The sequence below is a fragment of the Cnephaeus nilssonii genome (genome assembly GCF_951640355.1).
Source record: "Cnephaeus nilssonii genome assembly, chromosome: 13".
Lineage (NCBI taxonomy): Eukaryota > Metazoa > Chordata > Mammalia > Chiroptera > Vespertilionidae > Cnephaeus > Cnephaeus nilssonii.
Genome location: NC_137084.1, coordinates 35,425,090 through 35,443,705, shown reverse-complemented (window position 1 = coordinate 35,443,705; position 18,616 = coordinate 35,425,090). Strand labels below are relative to the sequence as shown.

The 18,616-nt window shown below is 42.9% G+C and overlaps 1 pseudogene across 1 annotated transcript; it reads left to right on the top strand.

Annotated features, from left to right (window-relative positions):
* Window positions 1-1,598: 1,598 nt before the first annotated feature.
* LOC307109404 (ferritin light chain-like) lies at window positions 1,599-2,127 on the top strand (annotated as a pseudogene). Its single transcript has one exon. The product of its transcript is annotated as a ferritin light chain-like (transcript).
* Window positions 2,128-18,616: the final 16,489 nt, after the last annotated feature.

Below are 18,616 nucleotides of genomic sequence, written 5' to 3'. Positions count from 1 at the left end.
CCATTTTGCAAACACATGAAATCATGAATCTGGAAAATGATTATCAATGGCTGTTATATCACAAAGAGACAACCAGTCAATATGCGCCGAGTGATGGGAGCACAGGACAATACGTACAATGTAGACCTACAGATAAACAAATCTGAATCAGACCAAGTCACTAGATCTTGCTGCCATTTTATAGGAAATATAGGGGACAAAGAGCCAGGGAGCTGACACCACAGGGATGCAGTCCTATCTAAAAACTACCTGGCCTCTTCAACAAATGGATGGCAAGGGGATAACAAGAGAGCTGGGGGATCTATCAGCTGAAGAGACTAAGAGAAATATCAACCACTTGCCTGTGTGAATGTCATTTAGATTCCACTGGGGGGAAAATACAGAAACAACTGTGGAAATTTGAACATTGACTAAAAATTCTATTAACTGCAGATAACCCACCCCAAATGTAGGTTTTCTTTTTGTCACTTTAGGCAGCCTCTCTTCTGTGGGGGCTGGATTCGCTCTTAAACAAACACTCCTCTCAGTGTGGCAAGCCGACAGAACTCTGTCTGGACAGGCTGCCAAGCCTTAACGCTGGACACTGGCCGCCTAGGCCATCATCCCAGGCTAGAACAGCTGCTCCTAAATGCTGGTCTAAGGCACTCTGCCAACCCATAATCAGGCAGTAGGCACCCTGCTGGCACGTCCAGTAACATATTTCAGACACTCAGGTAGCTGAATCACCTCTCCTACCAAGAAGTCCCCTCTGACCTCTCCTGCCCATAGATTTCTACACACATACACACACACACTCACACACACACACACTCACTCACACACACACACACACTCACACACACACACTCACACACACACACGCACGCACACTCACACACACACTCACACACACGCACACACACACACACTCACACACACACATACACACACACACTCACACACACTCACACACGCACGCACACACACACACTCACACACACACACACACAGTAACTAGCAGTGTCTTATAAGAATAAGCACCAGTGCTTGTTTCAGTAGCACATATCCTGACTTTGGAATGATACAAAGAAGATTAGCGTGGCCCCTGGGCAAAGAAGACATGAAAATTCATGAAGTATTCCATATTTAAAATGTAAAAAAATAATAATAATAGGCACCATATACCTATCTATCACCTGCTGTGTCAGGCACTGCATTCAAACTTCACAATGACCCTGGAAGGAGATATTATTATTCCATTTTACAGATGAGGAAATGGAGACGAAGCTTTAAGTAACTTAATGAAAACCACACAGTAGGTAAATGGCAGAGCTGGGATTTAAAACCAAGTCTATCTGCTTGCAAAACACCTTTATTTAATCACTACACCGAATTGCCTTTGTTAGCAGCAAAGAGGCTATTCAGGCAGTGCCCTCGGGGGTCCTGGATCTGTCTCTTGCTTCAACAGTGTTTGGACGGAACAGACCCAGGGACCCCCCTTCTTCCAGCCTGCGGCCACTCTCCTGCGACTTATCCAGTCACCACCTTCAGAACCACCTCTGGGACCAGCCAACACACGGGTTTTTTGTTCTACCTTAACTCCTTACTGCCGAACAACCATGAGCTCCCAAATTTGTCAGAATTATTCACCAAGGTAGAGGCTGCAGTCAACTACCCGGCCAACCTGCACCTGTGGGCCTCCCACACCTACCTCTCTCTGGGCTTCTATTTCCACCGTGACGATGTGGCTCTCGAGGGTGAGGGCCCTTCTTCCCTGAGTTGGAGAAGAAGAAGCTTGAGGGTGCTGAGCATCTCTTAAAGTTGCAAAACAAGCGCGGTGGCCACATTCTCTTCCAGGATGTGCTGAAGCCTTCCCAAGATGAGTGGGTGGGGCAAAGCTCAGGATGCCATGGAAGCCGCCCTGGCCTTGGAGAGGAACCTGAACCAGCCCTTTTGGAGCTGCATGCCCTGGGTTCTGCCCTCGCAGACCCTCATCTCTGTGACTTCCTGGAGAAACACTTCCTGGATGAGGAGGTGAAACTCATGAAGAAGATGGGCGACCAGCTGACTAACCTCTGCAGGCTGGCCAGCCCCCAGGCTGGGCTGGGTGAATATCTCTTCAAAAGGTTCACCCTCAAGCACAACTAGGAGCCTTTGAAGCCCAGAGGCCTTTGAGGGGCTCCTCTGCATTTCCCTGGTGTCTGGCTTTTACCTGAGCCTCTTCCCGAAACTACTAGCCATTCTTTTAACCACCCTGAAGCCCTTTCCCATGCGTTGGACCAAATGAAACAATAAAGCTTTTTGCAGCAAAAAACAAACAAACAAACAAAACCCACATGAACTGAGAAATTCGGGCATACTGCCCATTTCTCCCCTTCCACTTCTTCATTATGCCCCAATGTTGGGCATGCCCTTTGCACCACATAATGGAGGGGCTGAAGGATGCATTCCACTGGGCCTGGAAGGATATAAACACATCTGGAAGGAGTCTGCTTTGAGCAAACCACACGCCCCCCAGAGTATGGACAGGATTAGGTGTCTATAAATAATCATAAGAGTGTGAAGAGATGCTCTCTCCTGGGGCTCCCTTTGCAAGGGTTGATGGTACTTGATGAGGCTACAGGGACATGCCAATCCTCCTGCCCTCAGAACCAGGTGGAGTTATTTACAGAAATGTCACTTTCCCAGCCCTTCCTCCCCATCTCTGCCAGAGGCTTGGAGAGCAGCAAATATCAATTTACTGTTGCCCCAGGCACAGGCAATGAGCCACCTTTACACCCCACTGCCTGCAAAATTGGCTCAGGCTCCTGCTCTGGCTGAGAGTTGCTTCCTCTTTGGAAATTTGGAGAGAGAGAAAGATTTGCTCCCTTTCCAGGCAGAGGGAGATCAAGTGACCGCCCTGTAACCATATCACAAACCACCAAGCCAATAAAATCTAGAGTCTCCACATTGCTACCTCATAGTGGGGGAAATAAATTGACCACCGGATCAGAAGCCAGAAGTGTGTATACTGACCCCAGATGGGCCATCTATTAGCAATCGATATCTGAGTTGCAGTTTCCACATCTGTAAAATGGAAGTTAGCCCTAGCTGGTTTGGCTCAGTGGAGAGAGCGTCGGCCTGTGGACTGAAGGGTCCCAGGTTTGATTCCAGTCAAGGGCACATGCCCAGGTTGCAGGCTTGATCCCCAGTGTGGGGCGTGCTGGAGGCAGCAAATCAACGATTCCCTTTCATCATTGATGTTTCTATCTCTCTCTCCATCTCCCTTCCTCTCTGAAATAAATATAAATTAAATAAATAAATAAATAAATAAATAAATAAATAAATAAAATGGAAGCTAGTCTTCCATCACAGGCTAGACATAAACAGTTTTTGAAAAGCATAAATTAAGTGATGGAGTTAAATGATCAGCATTATGTAAGAGATTGTCATTATTATTTCCATGATTACAATGCAGTCCTAAATACCACTGTTAGGAGGGCCCCTGATACATCTTACAATTGCACTGCCAGCTCTCACATGGCCTTACTGGGCAGTGGCAAGAGCCAAGTCAAAACGCAGCCCACAGGTTTGATTTCTCAGGGCATCTGAATGGTGAGTGAAGATTATTTTGTTTTATATATATATATACACACACACACACACACACACACACACACACACACACACTGAGTGGCCAGATTATTATGATCTCTGAACGCATAATAATCTGGCCACTCAGTGTATATCCTATATAATAAAAGTCTAATATGCAAATTGTCCCCTTGACCAGGAGTTCAACCAGCAGGCAGGCCGGCCAACCGCCCATGTCCCCTCCTCCTGGCCAGGCTGGCCGGACCACACCCATGCATGAATTCATGCACCGGGCCTCATATATATATATATATATATATATATATATATATATATATATATTCATATACACACACACACACACACACACACACACACACACACACACACACACTGAGTGGCCAGATTATGCATTCAGAGATCATAATAATTTTTCAACTAACTAAAACATTTGGGAATCAGAGAGCCCAGCTACATTACAAGGTTGCTCAAGTTGGACCTCAACCAGTAATGGATGGGAAATTCTCATACTCCTTCCTTGCTGAGAAAAGAACACACAGAAGGCTCCTCACAGCCAAGATGTCTGAGCTGACTATGCAGAGAGGCCAGAGGGAGTGAAAGACTAATGAGCAACAAGACCCCTCAGCCTGATATTTGGGCTTCTTCTGGGGCTCCATGAGGACACTTCTGCCCACAGCACCCTTGTGCAGTAGATCTACTGGGTGCTACCACCCTTTGTAGCTCCCACAGTGACCTCTTTCAGCCCTATAAAATGGGTAACTTGCCTGTAAGCAACAGAGTTGGGATTTGAATCCAGGTCCCTCTACTTCCAAAGGACCATAGCATCCTCCGGTCTATAACTAGTTCCCATTGCAGGGAACTCCAGTCAGAATCAACAGTTCTTTATGTCAAAAGGAGCTATATTTTATTTCCTTTCAACAGACATCTCTTCCGCCCAGCTTGCCCTTCGTGCTTCCATGGGGTAGGCTTGTACTCAGAAAGGATAGCCCTAAGGTTGCCCCATCTAAAGAGGACAACAGGCTGTACTGCACAGGGTTCCTTCCTTTCCTCAGAGTTCCAAGGACCGCACCCCCCGGGGGAAAAAATCAATTGAAATCACATATAAAAAAGCACCTTAGTTTTATTTCTTTCCTTAGGAGACGATGTTTTAGAAAAAGTTCTACTTGTCTGATTTTGTATCAGGAAGAAGCATAAACAATGATTGCATAAGTCATAATAATGGGTAACACTCACGAACACTCTTTTATTTGTGTCACAATTTATGCTGAACGATTTACCTGGATTATCTCAAATGATTGAACAAGATTTTTTATCGCTATTTTACAGATGAGAGACTGACTCAAAGTAGTTTATCTGAGACCACACAGTAGAGAGGCCGCTGGATTCAACACTCAGGGATCTATTCCCAGCTAAAGCCCCTATGGAACCTGAAGCCCACATTGGCTATACAGGCTCTAGGCTTTCTTCTAAGGAACCTCTCAATATCCTTTAAGAATTTCATTTTCTTGGATAAACAAAATGTGATATAAAATAGTATTCAGCCATTAGTAGGAATAAAGTACCTATACATGCTACATGGATAAATTTAAGATATTATACTCAATGAAGTAAGTCAGACAAAAAAAACAACACATAGATACTTCATAACTCTTCTTACATGAGGTATCTAGAATAGGCAAATTCACAGAGACAAAAAGTAGGATTCATATTACCCAAGGCTGGGGGAAGGGAAGAATGGAAAGTTGGTGCTTAATGGCTACAGAGTTTCTGCATAAGTTGATGAAAAAGTTTTGGAAATACTGGTGATGTACAATATTATAAATGTCATTAATGCCACTGAACTGTAAATTTAAAAACAGTTAAAATTGCAAATGTATGTTATATACATCTATTTGTTTTCATGTTATAAAAACTTTCTTTAAAAATCCCTTTTCTACTTAACTTTTCTTTCCTATTAACAAAAAAAACACACAACTGATTTTTATTACTTGCAACTAAGAACCTGCCTAATCTGCCATCTGAGCTCGAACTTAAGCTTAGATTTTCAACCTTTTTCATCCCTTGGCACACTTAAACTACTGACTAAAATTCTGCGGCACACCAAACAACATATGTTTTTGCCAATCTGACAAAAAAATAGTTACAATTTTGATTCACTCACACTGGACAGCTATTGTGTTAGCTATTGTCATGTTTTTATTTGACAATCAAAGGAAAAAGAGGTCAGTGCTTCTGACCAAATAGTCAGGTACCGCATGTTTTAAAAATTCTTGCAGCACACGGGTTGAAAATCACTGCTCTTGGTCACAACAATAATGACCAGCCCAAGTTACCCCAAAAACATACAAACCAAACAGATGAACAAAAGCTAGAGAGTAAACAATTTGCCTATGATAGACTAGATTTTGGAAAGTAATTTAATCTATAAATGATTTTTAAGAAGGAAGCACATCTGGCCCAAAGAAAAGAGACAGGTTGAGTTTACTTCTTTCTTTTGACCCAGCCCGGCACCACTCCCCCTCCTGCAGCAGTGGTTCTCCCTCACCTTGCTGCATACTGGAATTACCTGGATCATTTTAAACATGAAGGACACCTGGGTCCCACTACCAGGCATTCTAATTCAATTATTGAAGGTATTGCCTGGATACAATGAGGTCTGGATGCTGCCCAGGCCTGGTGTCACTGCCCTACAGCAGAGTTTGCTCTCCCAGGTTTTGAATGTCCTCCTGGGGACATGGCTGACAGCTCTACCACCTTAGATCATTGTTGCCACCAAATAGGGAGAAGAAGGGTCTGATGCTCCACCCAGGGGTTCTCAATGAGCAGGTGGGGTTGAGTAGGCAGAGCTGGCTTGTCACAGGAAAAGCAAAGGCAGTTGTTCTTTTGAAAAGTGGCTCACAAAGCATGAGGGTCACCCTGCTGAGACTCTGCTTCTCCAGCTCACGATTTCTGCTCTCCCTCTTGGCTACACTGCCTTAGGGCACCCGCGTTAGACATCTCCCAGCCAGGCTCTCCCTGGTCCTGCAAGGCAGTGGGCTGCCAGTTTTGTGGTTTATTCCGAACATAGTCCTCACTGTTTCACAATAAACATTTCTGAGTAGAGAAAAGTTGTCATCAGATCTATGTTTAGAAAGATTGCTCTGACAGTGGGGTTTTTATTAGTACTATAATATCTTCCAGTCCACAAACTTTTACTGCACTTCTACATACCAATCACTGAGCTAGAGGCAGGAAATAAAAAATAACAATATGATGCAGCCCATCCTTTCCATGAGCTAGTGGGGGATTCAGGCTGAAAACCAGTAGACAAAGGTAAAATGTGAAGCCAAGGATGTGCCCGAAGTCAAGGATGTATTATGGGAGTTTGGAAGGCAATTCCTGAACTCACAGCAGATGGCTGGGAGTCCACCAGGTGCAGGAGAACTTCCAAGGCAAAGGGGTCAATGTGAGCAGACCCCAAAATAAGGGACAGCCTGACGGAGAGAGAAAACCTCACTGCCAGGAGGAAAGGACAAGGTGTTGTGGAGCATAGTGTATGGGAAAGGAGTCACAAGAGCAAATGCTCATAAGTGCTTACTATGTGGCTGGCACTTTTGTGTGTGGAAGTGTGTGTGTGTGTGTGTGTACACAATTTTATTTTATTTACTCAATTCTCACAGCAATCTAATGAGATCATCCTCATTTTACAGATGAGAAAACCAAGTCACGAGCAGTATAAGTAACTGTCCAAAATCACACAGCAAGTGGCAGGCTCCCGGTGAATATACTTACACTGCCACACTCTACTACCTGTGTGATTGATTACTGGAATAAGCCATGCTTAGGAGAGTGGATGTTATCATGTAGGGAAAGGGAGCCCCTGAAGAATTTTACACAGAGAGTGGGAACATCACATGCATATAAAGACAGAGTTGAGGGGGGAGATTTGAGGGGAGAAGTGTCCATTAGAAGGTTGGTTGGTAGCAGAACAAGAGAAAGAAGAGTTTGAACTAGGCCACTGTACTGGTACTAAGAGTGGAAAGAAGAAGATGGTCTTGAGAAAAATTCTGGTATTTGAATCAGTGGGATATTGTGATTGATAAGAATTTGGTATACAGGCTGGAGTCAAGAATGCCATCCAGTGTTTAGGGGGAAGGATGACAGTCAGTTTGGACATGCTGAGTTTGGAGTGTCCCAGTGGGATGTAGGACAGAAGGTTGGATGTGTGGCCTTCCGCAATGGCTGTGTGGTCAATGGCGGGTCCAGGATGAATGCTACACAGGGCCCCATTGCCTATGTCGTCCCCTCCCTCTGAGCACCTCTCCACAAAATGGGTTATTAGTATTTGTCATATATCAAACTCTCCAAGGTCCTGAAACATTTATTTCTGGCTGACATTCAGCTACTTCTCTAAAAGCAGGCAAAGTTAGAATTTCACTTATCAAACTCGATTCATTATTCTAATTTAATATCTCTGCAACCAGAGTGGGAAGTTTTTTTAAGTATAAAGTTATTCTGATCTGAAAGACACAATTGCTTCATAGCATCATGACAGGTCAATTTAGGAAGATAAGAGGCTGATAGCATAACTTCCAGGCTCATTTCTGAGAGCTAAAACTCATTCCAGGGGCTTGGGGCCTCTCAGGCAGTTTGCTGAAGTAGCAAAACTCCTTTGACTTCTGTTATAGATTCAGGTCAAGACATCTTAGCCAAAGAAATAGCCCCAAATACCAACCACCTGCCAGTGCTCTCTCTGGTTTTCCCCATTTCCGTTGCAGACAGAAAAAGTGTCTCCTCGATTGCCGGAGACACAGCTTTCCATGTGCTTCATTCCCTGTCTCCCCCAAGGAAGCCTCTTCCTTCTGAGCCAGCTTCCCATCAGCTTGCCCCTCCATCTCATCCCCATCCTCCACTCTGTTAGTCCCCACTCATCACACCAGGAATGCAAATCAACACTGATCATGCCACTGAAAGCTGTGGTCCCACAAAACTTTGTCATTGGCTTGGTCTGACATCTCCCTCATCTATCTTTACTTTTAAACAGATGTAAGAAATCTCGAGGTGGTGGAAAAGCTAGCGTTCTATTGGTGGATGTTGCAATAACTAATAGTTGTCTGTGCCGTAACCATTACCCCTTGTTCTTCTGTAGGGGGCGGCAAAGTGCTCAGCTAACAGATTCATGTGATCTCAGAAAGAGGTAAGTGGCCGGGGCTTCCAGGAAAACCCTTTAAAGAGGGCTGACATGCCTGAAAGTAAAAGTCTTTTGTCCCTTCACCCATTCCCTTCTTCCTGCTGGCATGTGGATGTGACAGCTGGAGCTCCTCGGCCCTAGCCCCTGAACCCCAGGCTTCTTTTACAAGTCACACAACAATCGGATAATGTGTTGAAGCCACTGCATTTGAGTTTCAGTTCCTAGAAGCCCTGTGGCAGTGGAAAATAAGACCTGGAGTGGCTTCCCCCAGCCTTGGCAGATGTTTCTTTGGAACAGCCATCAGAGCAGTGACTTGAAATTACCATTATGTGTGTCCATCTTCCATCCTAAATAATGAGTTCCTTGAAGGCAACATTCATGGTTATGTAGCAGCACCTGGCAAGGTGAGAACTCTGCAAATGTATGTTAAATGAACACGTGAAACTGTGCTGGGGTCTGGTGTCAATGACTGAGTCCCTGGAATTGGCAAATTAATCAAGCTACGCACCATCAGCCCTATATGTAGGATGCCATATCTTTACCAAATGTCTCCATGCAGTGGTGGTGGTGTTGAATCAATGCCTCCTTGGGGTGAGCAAAAACCCTTCTTGGGCATTAAAATGTTCCGCCATAGTTAGTCACTCAATGAAAAAGCATTATATGTTTACAGTCTAGTCCACTTTTTCACCAAATGTGTATTGAGGCATCTTCTAGCACCTGATAACTAATCTTAACATCTGCTTTGTTAAGATATTAAATGGCCTCATTGCCCCATTTTACTGGTGAGAAGCCCGAGGTCCAGAGGGTGAAATGACTCCCCAAGGTCGTGTGCCATTCCATGGGAAGCCGGGAGTCTGACCCCAGTTATCCTGCTGCCTTTCTACTTCATAGCCACTTGGGAACTGGAGCTCAAATGTCCTCAATTCCAAAAGCAAAAATATGGCGCAATGAATGAGGCCTATGTTTCCAACCCTATGTTCTTCCCACCCCAAGTGGAGAAGTAGGAGTGGGGAGGGAGAGGGGCCAGGAGCCACCGGCAGTCTGAAGCCCCCAAGTCCCTCCTAAGGCCTAAAAACGCGTGCAATTGCCTAAATTAAAATCAATATGTTGCTTGGTTGGAAGGCTGTGCAATTGTTTTTGAAGCTGGGTATATTATGTTCTAAATGTTTAATCTGGCAGAGGCCATAAAAGACGAGTTCCAGGCCATTTGAAGCTTATATTGCGAACAAGATGGTCTGGGAGGCGGCTAAAACCAATAAGATGACAGCAATCCCAACAGAATGGCACAGACAGATTGATCTGGTTTTGACATGGGTGCTAGAAAGCAATCTGGGGTGAAAGAGGCTCCTTCATTGACAGGAGAAAGGCAGTGATAAAAGCAGAATGGTCAGCTGTCAGATCTCGCTTTCTAATGCTTGGGGAGGCTTCGCTGAGATGGCAGTAAAAATCAATATGTCTAAGGCAGACATGTTGACTCGTGGCGCCAGACGGTCAAGAGGGGCAAGCCGTTGCTCCAAATGCTGAGAGATGACCATTTAGCAGGCACAAGTCTAATGTACTCTATGCCTGAGGGGGGAAACCCTCCAACTCGAGCCTGTAGCTGAAGTAAGCACATACATGGTCCCAGCAAGGGATCCTCTTCTTGAAGGCTTCCCAACTGAGGGGAAAAGTATAGCATGGTGATTAAATGCTCAGGCTTAAGTGTTAGAGAAATATGGATTCAAATCCTTTTTTTTTTTTTAACCTATTCAGTACATGCCTCTTTTAATCTGTCTAGGCCTCTGTTTCCTCATCTATTCCATCCCTCAGAGGAATAGAAGGAGTACTGGTCCACCAGCACTGTTGTGAGAATTAAATAAGATAATTGGCACAGTAGTGTTGACTGAATGTCATCTGTTCATATTAAGGTTTTCAGGATGCAAAAGAGCATGGGCCAGGTATAGCAACAGAGAAATGCCAGGAAAGGTCACACCCTGGCCTCCCTAATGTGTGCAGGCATTAGGTACCTTCTTGGCAATGGACAATGTCTGGTACCTCTGTTACTATTATGCCAAGGGTGTGACATTAGGGTTGCACAGCAGAGCTTTAAAAAAGAAGCTCCCAGAAGTATACTGAGGGTTTATTAGATTGAGCCCTCCTCCTGGAAATAGCCTCGGGGAACAAGGAACATCGTAGATGTCAGACTTGATTTCTCGCAACTCCGTGAACAAACGGAGGTACAGAGAGGGCAGGAAATTTGCTCAGAGTCACACAGCAACCTTGGGAGGAGGCAGAAACCATGTTTTTTTCTAAATTTGAATTTCTAAATCCAGTATTCTTTCTCCCACATCACAGCTGTGCCCTTATTTATAGAAACAGAAATAAGATTGCAAAGGAAATGTTTAGCTTGCTTAAGAAAGCCAACAGTTTTAAGAGTCTATAAAATTACGTTAATTTAACCCATCTGTCTATAAAAACTTACTACACTAATCACAAATGTTGTTACCTGTTCATTGAAAGAAGAACAATTATGCAAAATCGCTACTTATAATGCGATGTTATGCCAATAGTGCGCATCATCTAGTTTTTTACTGACAGACATCACTGTGTAGTAGTAAATATGGGAGTTTTGAGGTCAGAGAAATGGATTCAAATCCTATTTCTACCATGTGCCAGTTCTGTGGCCTTAGACAAGCTCCTTAACTTCACTGAACCTCAATTTCCTCACAAAAGACTATTTTTGATGCCAATTTCAGGGTTATTGGAAGGATTAAATGAGATAATATAACAGTATGTAAGACATCTAGTACAATGCCTGGTATCTGGCAGGTACTAACTAATAGGAGCTATCATCATTCCTAGGAAATAACTATCATCATTCTGTAAAATATGCTCCAATTCAGACATATTACTAGTCCCAATAAGCAATTTTCACTAAACACAGCCTTCTGATAAGCCAGCTATTTCATTTCTAGGAATCCAGCCCAAGGAAATGCTCACATCGGTAGGGAAAGATGTATGTGCTAATGATATAAACTACAGATGATTTATAAAAATAATGGGAAATGGGAAACAAACTATATACATTCAAAGAAAAATGGTGAAATTATGGTTTATCTATATGAGAACAAAGGTTTTCTATAAAGAGCCAGATAAAAAATATTTTTAGGCTTTGTGGGCCATACAGCCTATGTCACAGCTACTCAGCTCTGCTGTTGGAGCACAAAATCAGCCACAGACAATATGTAAAAGAATGGAAATGACTATGTGTAAAAAAAACAAAACTTTATTTACAGAAACATATGGAAGACCAGATTGGGCTTCAGTATTTGCTGACCCTTGATGTATGTGGTTAAATACTTTAAAACCATTAAAAAAAAACAATTAAAGTAAACCTGCTTGTATTTAGACAGAAAGATATCCACCAGGACTCCGACAAATCATAAAAAAGGCAGATAATGCAATAAATTGGGGGAAGAATATGAATAGGGAATTCATAAATGAGAAAATTCAAAAAGCCAGTTTGAAAAGTTGCTCAACTATCTAAATTGATTAACTTTTCTAAATGCAAACTAAAACTAGAGGATTCTATTTTTATCACCAAATCTGCAAAATTTAAAACACTGACAAAATCAAGTGTGGGTGATACTGTAGAGAAAAGAGTACTCTCACACTGTTGGAAAAAAACATAATGAGGACGATCACTTTGGGAGGTCCTTTGGCAGTCTATTAAAACTGTAAATGTGCATATCCTAGGACCCAGAATTTCCTTTTCTACATCTCTACCTCAGGGAACCACTTTAATATGCATGCAAGAAGACTGGATAAGGAAACTAATTGAAGCATTAGTTTCACACACACACACACACACACACTGAGTGGCCAGAGTATTAGTTTCCTATTGCTGCAGTAACAAATTGCACAAGTTATGCTTTAAAAAATAAAAATAATGCTATAGCTATGGAGATCAAAAGAGTAAAAAGGAGGTGGTGGGGGCTGCATTACTTCTGGAGGCTTTAGAAAAGAATCATCTCCTTGTGCCTTCCAGCTTCTAGGGGCTTCCTTACATTCCTTGGCTCAGGGTCTCTTCTCCATCTTCAAAGTGTATCACTCTAACCTCTGGTTCCATCACCACATCTCCTTTTTCTGACTCTGACTCCTCCTTTGTCTCTGTTGAAAGGACTTTGTCATTATATTGGGCTCACCCAGATAATCCAAAATAATCTCCCAACTCAAGAACCTTAAATTAATCATATCTGCAAAGTCCTTTTTGCCATCTAAGGTAACATATTCATAGGTTCCAGGGATTAGGATGGGGTCATTTTTATACATCTATAATGTATACTGATTAACAGCAGATTTGCCTCTACAGCACTTTATACATAAAGTATATTTTCATACTTATACCTTTTAATGGAATAAATCTGAGCTCAGGAAGAAGAAATCTGGCTGAGCCTCCTGCCCAGGAGAGGAGGGGTCCAGGGAGGTCCCATCCCATGTCTACCATATGGCCAGGACTCACTGATCTCAGCCCTGCAGAGTGAGAAGAAAAAGTGGTGACTCACTGGGCACAGCAGTCCCCTGCATCCCACAGCACAGAAGATATTTGATTGGGGATAGTAGGACGACCTGAGGAGACCACCCCCACCAGTGAGTCAGGCAAACAGATCTGGATAGAATCAAAGGGCCGCTTGCCACACTGGTCCCAAGGCTGGGTCTGCATCAATCCTGACACAGTTCTCTGACACCTCTTGCTCAGGATTTGGCAGTTTATCCTAAAACAGCTTTACTATAACCAACCTAAACACTGAGCCTTCTGCTTTGGGAAGGAAGAAAGCCTTGTGGTTTCTTTGAAAAATCCTTGCATCTGGTGTTCAGCTGTAATAGCCTCAATGGGGCTACTAAGTTGATACTGTTTCTTCTTAAAAACACTCCCCTCACAATTCCATGCATTTTAATTTCCAATCAGCAATGCTTTGTCAAGGTACCACAGTGCCGCTGAGTGACAAGTCTCAGTGGCTGCTGTATAGACCCTCAACTACCTCCCATCTGAGCATGTTTCAAGAGACCACCTGTAGTTCTGAGCTATGCACCCACTCACACTCCTTCTGCTGGGTTGCCCAGCTTGACCCAGCTCCCGCCATGTATAAGCCCCACCAGGATATTCCTTTGCTTTGACTTTCAGTCTCTGCCAGACCTTTTTCTAGTAGTTCAAGAGAAACATGTGGGAGGTTGGTAAATATGCTCAACTCACAATGTTTTCCTCTAGCTACACTAGGCAGGGGAATCTAGGCCACACTAGGAGGGCATAGAGGGAAGGTAAAGGCCAGAGAAGCCGGTCTCCCTATATGTCTTGCTGCTACCAATTGGTCAAGAGAGAGGCAGGTGACTCCTAAGGTGACTCCCATATGAAAAAGAAGCCTTAAGCAGACCAGTACAGTGTCTTTGTCACTAACCCTGTCACCACATCTTGATCAACTCACCTCTACTCAACTGAGTCTGAGTTTCCTTACTGGACCAGTTTATGGAACAACTAACATCCCTGATAATAATCCATGCCTGTCACATGTATTTCTTATAGGTCATCATTAAGATTTTTCCAGATTAAAGAGTCAACAACATTTTACTGAGTCAGCTCTGAATTATGCATGAAAAAAAATGAACCTATACCATGATTTTTCAAATCAAAATTATTCAAAGTAAAAAGTTTGCATGAATGAATTTTCTGGATTGGTCAAAAATGTGATGGTTTAAATATGTCTCCCATTCCTTCATTCTTATACAAATCTTTTAAAGGAAATGGGTCTTAAAAACTGACAAACAGTATATTCTTTCTGGAGTCAAGTTGGAATTCCTGTATTATAAGATACAACACACTTTTTAATACTCTAAGCCATATGGCTAAGGGTGTTTTTTCCCCTCATTTTAAATATGATTTACAGTCATAAAATGTAACAAACTTTCACAGGACCTAAGATATAGGAGCATTGAAAAGAGAAGGGATGACTATGAATTAAGAAAAGGGGATATTTATTGAGTATCTAATGATATTATGTATCAGGCACCATACCAGACACTTTCTATGAGATAGAGGTTACCCCTAAATTTCAAAAGAGAAAACACACTTAGACATGTTACATAAGTGACTCAGGTCACATAGCTAACTATGCAGATGTTGAGATTCACAATGTCTCCAAATTCCATGCTAGTTTTCTTTATACCATCTCTGTAACATGTTAAAGCAAGGTACGTTTTCAAATAACCACAGAGAAGAGGGTGTTAGATGTGACCATAAAATCTGAAAGTGAGCAATATGAAAGATTATCACAAAGTCAGGTTTAGTTCATTATAACTGAGCTTCAGTTCTCTCAATATTTAACTGAACATTTATGAGTGCATTACCCAAGGGAAAAAGTCCAAACTTATAAGCATATTCTTGGAATTTGGCCATGGAAGCCAGGCCAATATTCCATTTTCTCCCAAAATGCCCAGAGGTCCTTTATGCCTCCCAGAAGTCTGTTTCTCATTTTTCATTCCATCCCTCCATAAATAACTCAGGCTCAGCCTGTGCCTTCCAGAGTTCTCCCAGCCTGGAGGGCTGGAGGAATCACAGGAGACTCTGAGGAGGAGCTTTGCAAAGACACGTGACTGAATAACATCATCCCCAAGATGACGCCAAGAGGTGGGAGAAGCAGTGATTCTGTGGTTTATTGGCCAAGGCTACATTTCGTTGGATTGTCCACACTTGCCCATTGCCTTCCCAGGACGTACAGTACTATGAAGAATTCAGATTGCAAAGAATGGGCCTATGGCCCTATTCTCTTTTCTACACTACTATGTCATAGGTACTGTTAAAAGTATTAAATTTGATGAATATTGAACATATTTAAAATGAGGAAGCAAAAAAAAACAACCTCATTCAAATAGCTTTAGTATCAAGAGGCCTGCCATCTCTCATGAGGCAGAAATTTCAAATTGATTCTACATGAAGGTGTCTTAACTTCACACTATTGACACTTTGAGGCAGATCATTCTTTGTAGGAATTACACAGTGGAGTAGTCTGTGTCCCTCAATCCCACCACCCTTTCCCTAGCTAACCCTACTCATCCTTTAGGTTTCTGCTTAAATATCACTTCCTCTGGGTGGTCTTGACAGCCTTCCTGAAGTATGGATGACATATCCCTTCCAATGTGTTCCCAAGGCACCTGAACTTCCCCCAGTGAGCCTTATCCTATTATGGTCTGCTTACTTAAATGATGTGGCACAGAATGTACATAATGTTCTGATCCTCAGTCTGTTCTATCTGTTGCTTTCCCAGTCTAACTCCTCATTTGTTGCTTTTGTGCCCCTACAGTATCTTTGCCAAATCTACCTTCACACCTTCATAATGGGAACCCACTACCTATCAAGACCTCCATCTTATCGCTGGAGAGTTAAAAGTGTATATGCCTAGTAACCCCCAATCTTGCTTCTTATAATCTTGTCTTGACCCTGGCTTTCCCCTGAGGGCCACCACTGTCAGAATGACAGGTAGATGTGAGCAGCTCAGAATTGCTTAACATTCTCAACCCAAGCTGACCTCTTCCAACCACCCAAATTCTTCTGAGTTCATATCTCCTTGGCCAGTCAGCTGTACAAATTCAGGAAATAGAGACTCTTGTTTCTGAATGAGAGATGAGGGATAAGAAAGGCAAACCACAGGAGAGATGAATACATCTCTTTTGGGCCCAGCGTAGGTGACTAGGAGTGGGTCTGGGTCCTTGCCCCCACTCAGCAGGGAGCAGAGTATTAACTATGCAACCTCTAGAAACAAGCCCTCTGCTCCTGCCCAGGTTGTATAAATGCTCTTGAGATACCAAGTGGAGGCAAACTCAGCATATACCCTTGGGAAATCCAAATGTGTGTACCAAGTCACAAACCTGGTCATTTGCCCAATGCAGTTATCATAGACTGAATGTTTGCATCATCCCCAAATTTGTACATTGAAGCCCTAACCCCAACATGGTGGTATTTGGAAATGGGGCCTTTGGAAGTTGATTACAGTTAGAGTAGGTCATGAGGGTGGAGCACTCACTGATGGCCTTAAAAGAAGAGGAAGACAAGAGGTATCTTTACTGGCAGGCACTGTAAAAAAAGACCATGTGAGGATGGAGTGAGAAGGTGGCCATCTGCAAGCCAGGAACAGAGCTCTCGCCAAGAACCAAATTGGCTGGCACCTTGATCATGGACTTCCTAGTCTCTAAAACTATGATAAATAAATATCTGTAGTTTAAGTCACCCAGTCTATGGTATTTTGTGTATGGCAATCAGAGCAAACTAATACAGCAGGTGACCCAGGTAAAAGTTCATGCATACAAAGGAAAGATAGGAAGGAAAGTAGCAGAGTAATCCAGTCTGCTTGCTCGCCTCAAGGCTCACCTAGCTCAGGTTACCCACCCTTGCATACACAGGCAGCTCAAGTAAACACATTTCTCTCTCCAAAGGAGGGTTTCCCTGCTGCCATGACAGGCTCTTTGCTCTTCCTGAAGCCAAATTCAGACCTTCCCACACCCTTCCCAGACATCCCCACCATTTCTCAGAAGGGAGCAGAGACGTCTACATCTGGCCAGCAGCACTTACTACTTTAGATGCAACTTCAGGGTCTCTCACAGAAGAAAGCTTGTCTTCCCCAGGGACTCCTGTCTCCACTCTCACTCCCTCTAAATCATTATCCACACTGCTGCCAAGGGTTCTGTCTAGAACAAAAATCTGATCTTGTGGCTCCCCTACTTAAAAGCCTTTGAATGAATGCCCACTACATTTAGGGTAAAATCTAAACTCCTTCATTCTACTGCTCCTGCCCTCTTCCTGGGACTGTGGCTGACCACTCACCACATGCACCCTACAGTACACATCTCACATCTAGAAATTCCCCCAAAGGTACAAACTCGATAGTACTATACCATTGCCTGTGCCCATCCCTCTGCCTGGGAAACCGCCTCCCCCACCGCCCCCCCATCTTCATCACATGGGAGATTCCTTAGTGGTCCTTTAAGAATCAGCTCCACTTCTCTGAGAAGTGTTCTACGACCTACCCATTCCACTCCATACCCCCCAGGATGAATTAGTTGCCCTTCTTCTATATTCCCACATATCACATGCTTGCCCTTAATATAATCACAAACTTCTGCATGTCTTCTCCCTTCACCTTTAAGTCAGGGCAATAATTAGTCTTTATTTGTAGCCCCACCCCCTGATCAGGGCAGAGCCTGGCACATAGTAGGCACTCAATAGATGGTCTTTGAAAGGATGAATGAGTGACCTTTGATGACTGAGATAATGCACAATCTTACCATTATGACAATTCCTATCCCTGAATATAGACCACGATCTGGTTAACATTATATTAACATCTCTGTATATTCCCTCCAAATCCATGAACTATAATCTAAGTTTGTATTGTACAATATGATAACAGCTAGCCACATGTGGTATTTAAGTTATATTATATTAACTAAATTAAAATTTTCTTGGTCACACTAGCCATTATTGACTATCCTATTGGACATTGCAGATACAGAACATTTCTATTATCACAGAAAGTTCTATTAGATAGTGTGGGTCTAAGACAGGCATATGAATTGGGTATATAAATCAGAGACTATATATATCTTTGTCCTCAAGGAGATCAAAATCTAACCTAGTTGATTCTGGTTCATCCGAAATTAGCCAAGCATTTCTGTCTCACCTATGGCTCTGAATATTCATGTTTTATGTATATAAATTATTTCTCTGTCATGATAAAGTAAACCATCATTTTAAAATTTCTTGTTCCTTAAAATTATCATTTTTTTATAATTGCCATATGGCTCACTGATTTACAAGAGTGTTAAGAGATTTAATTAATGTTTGTT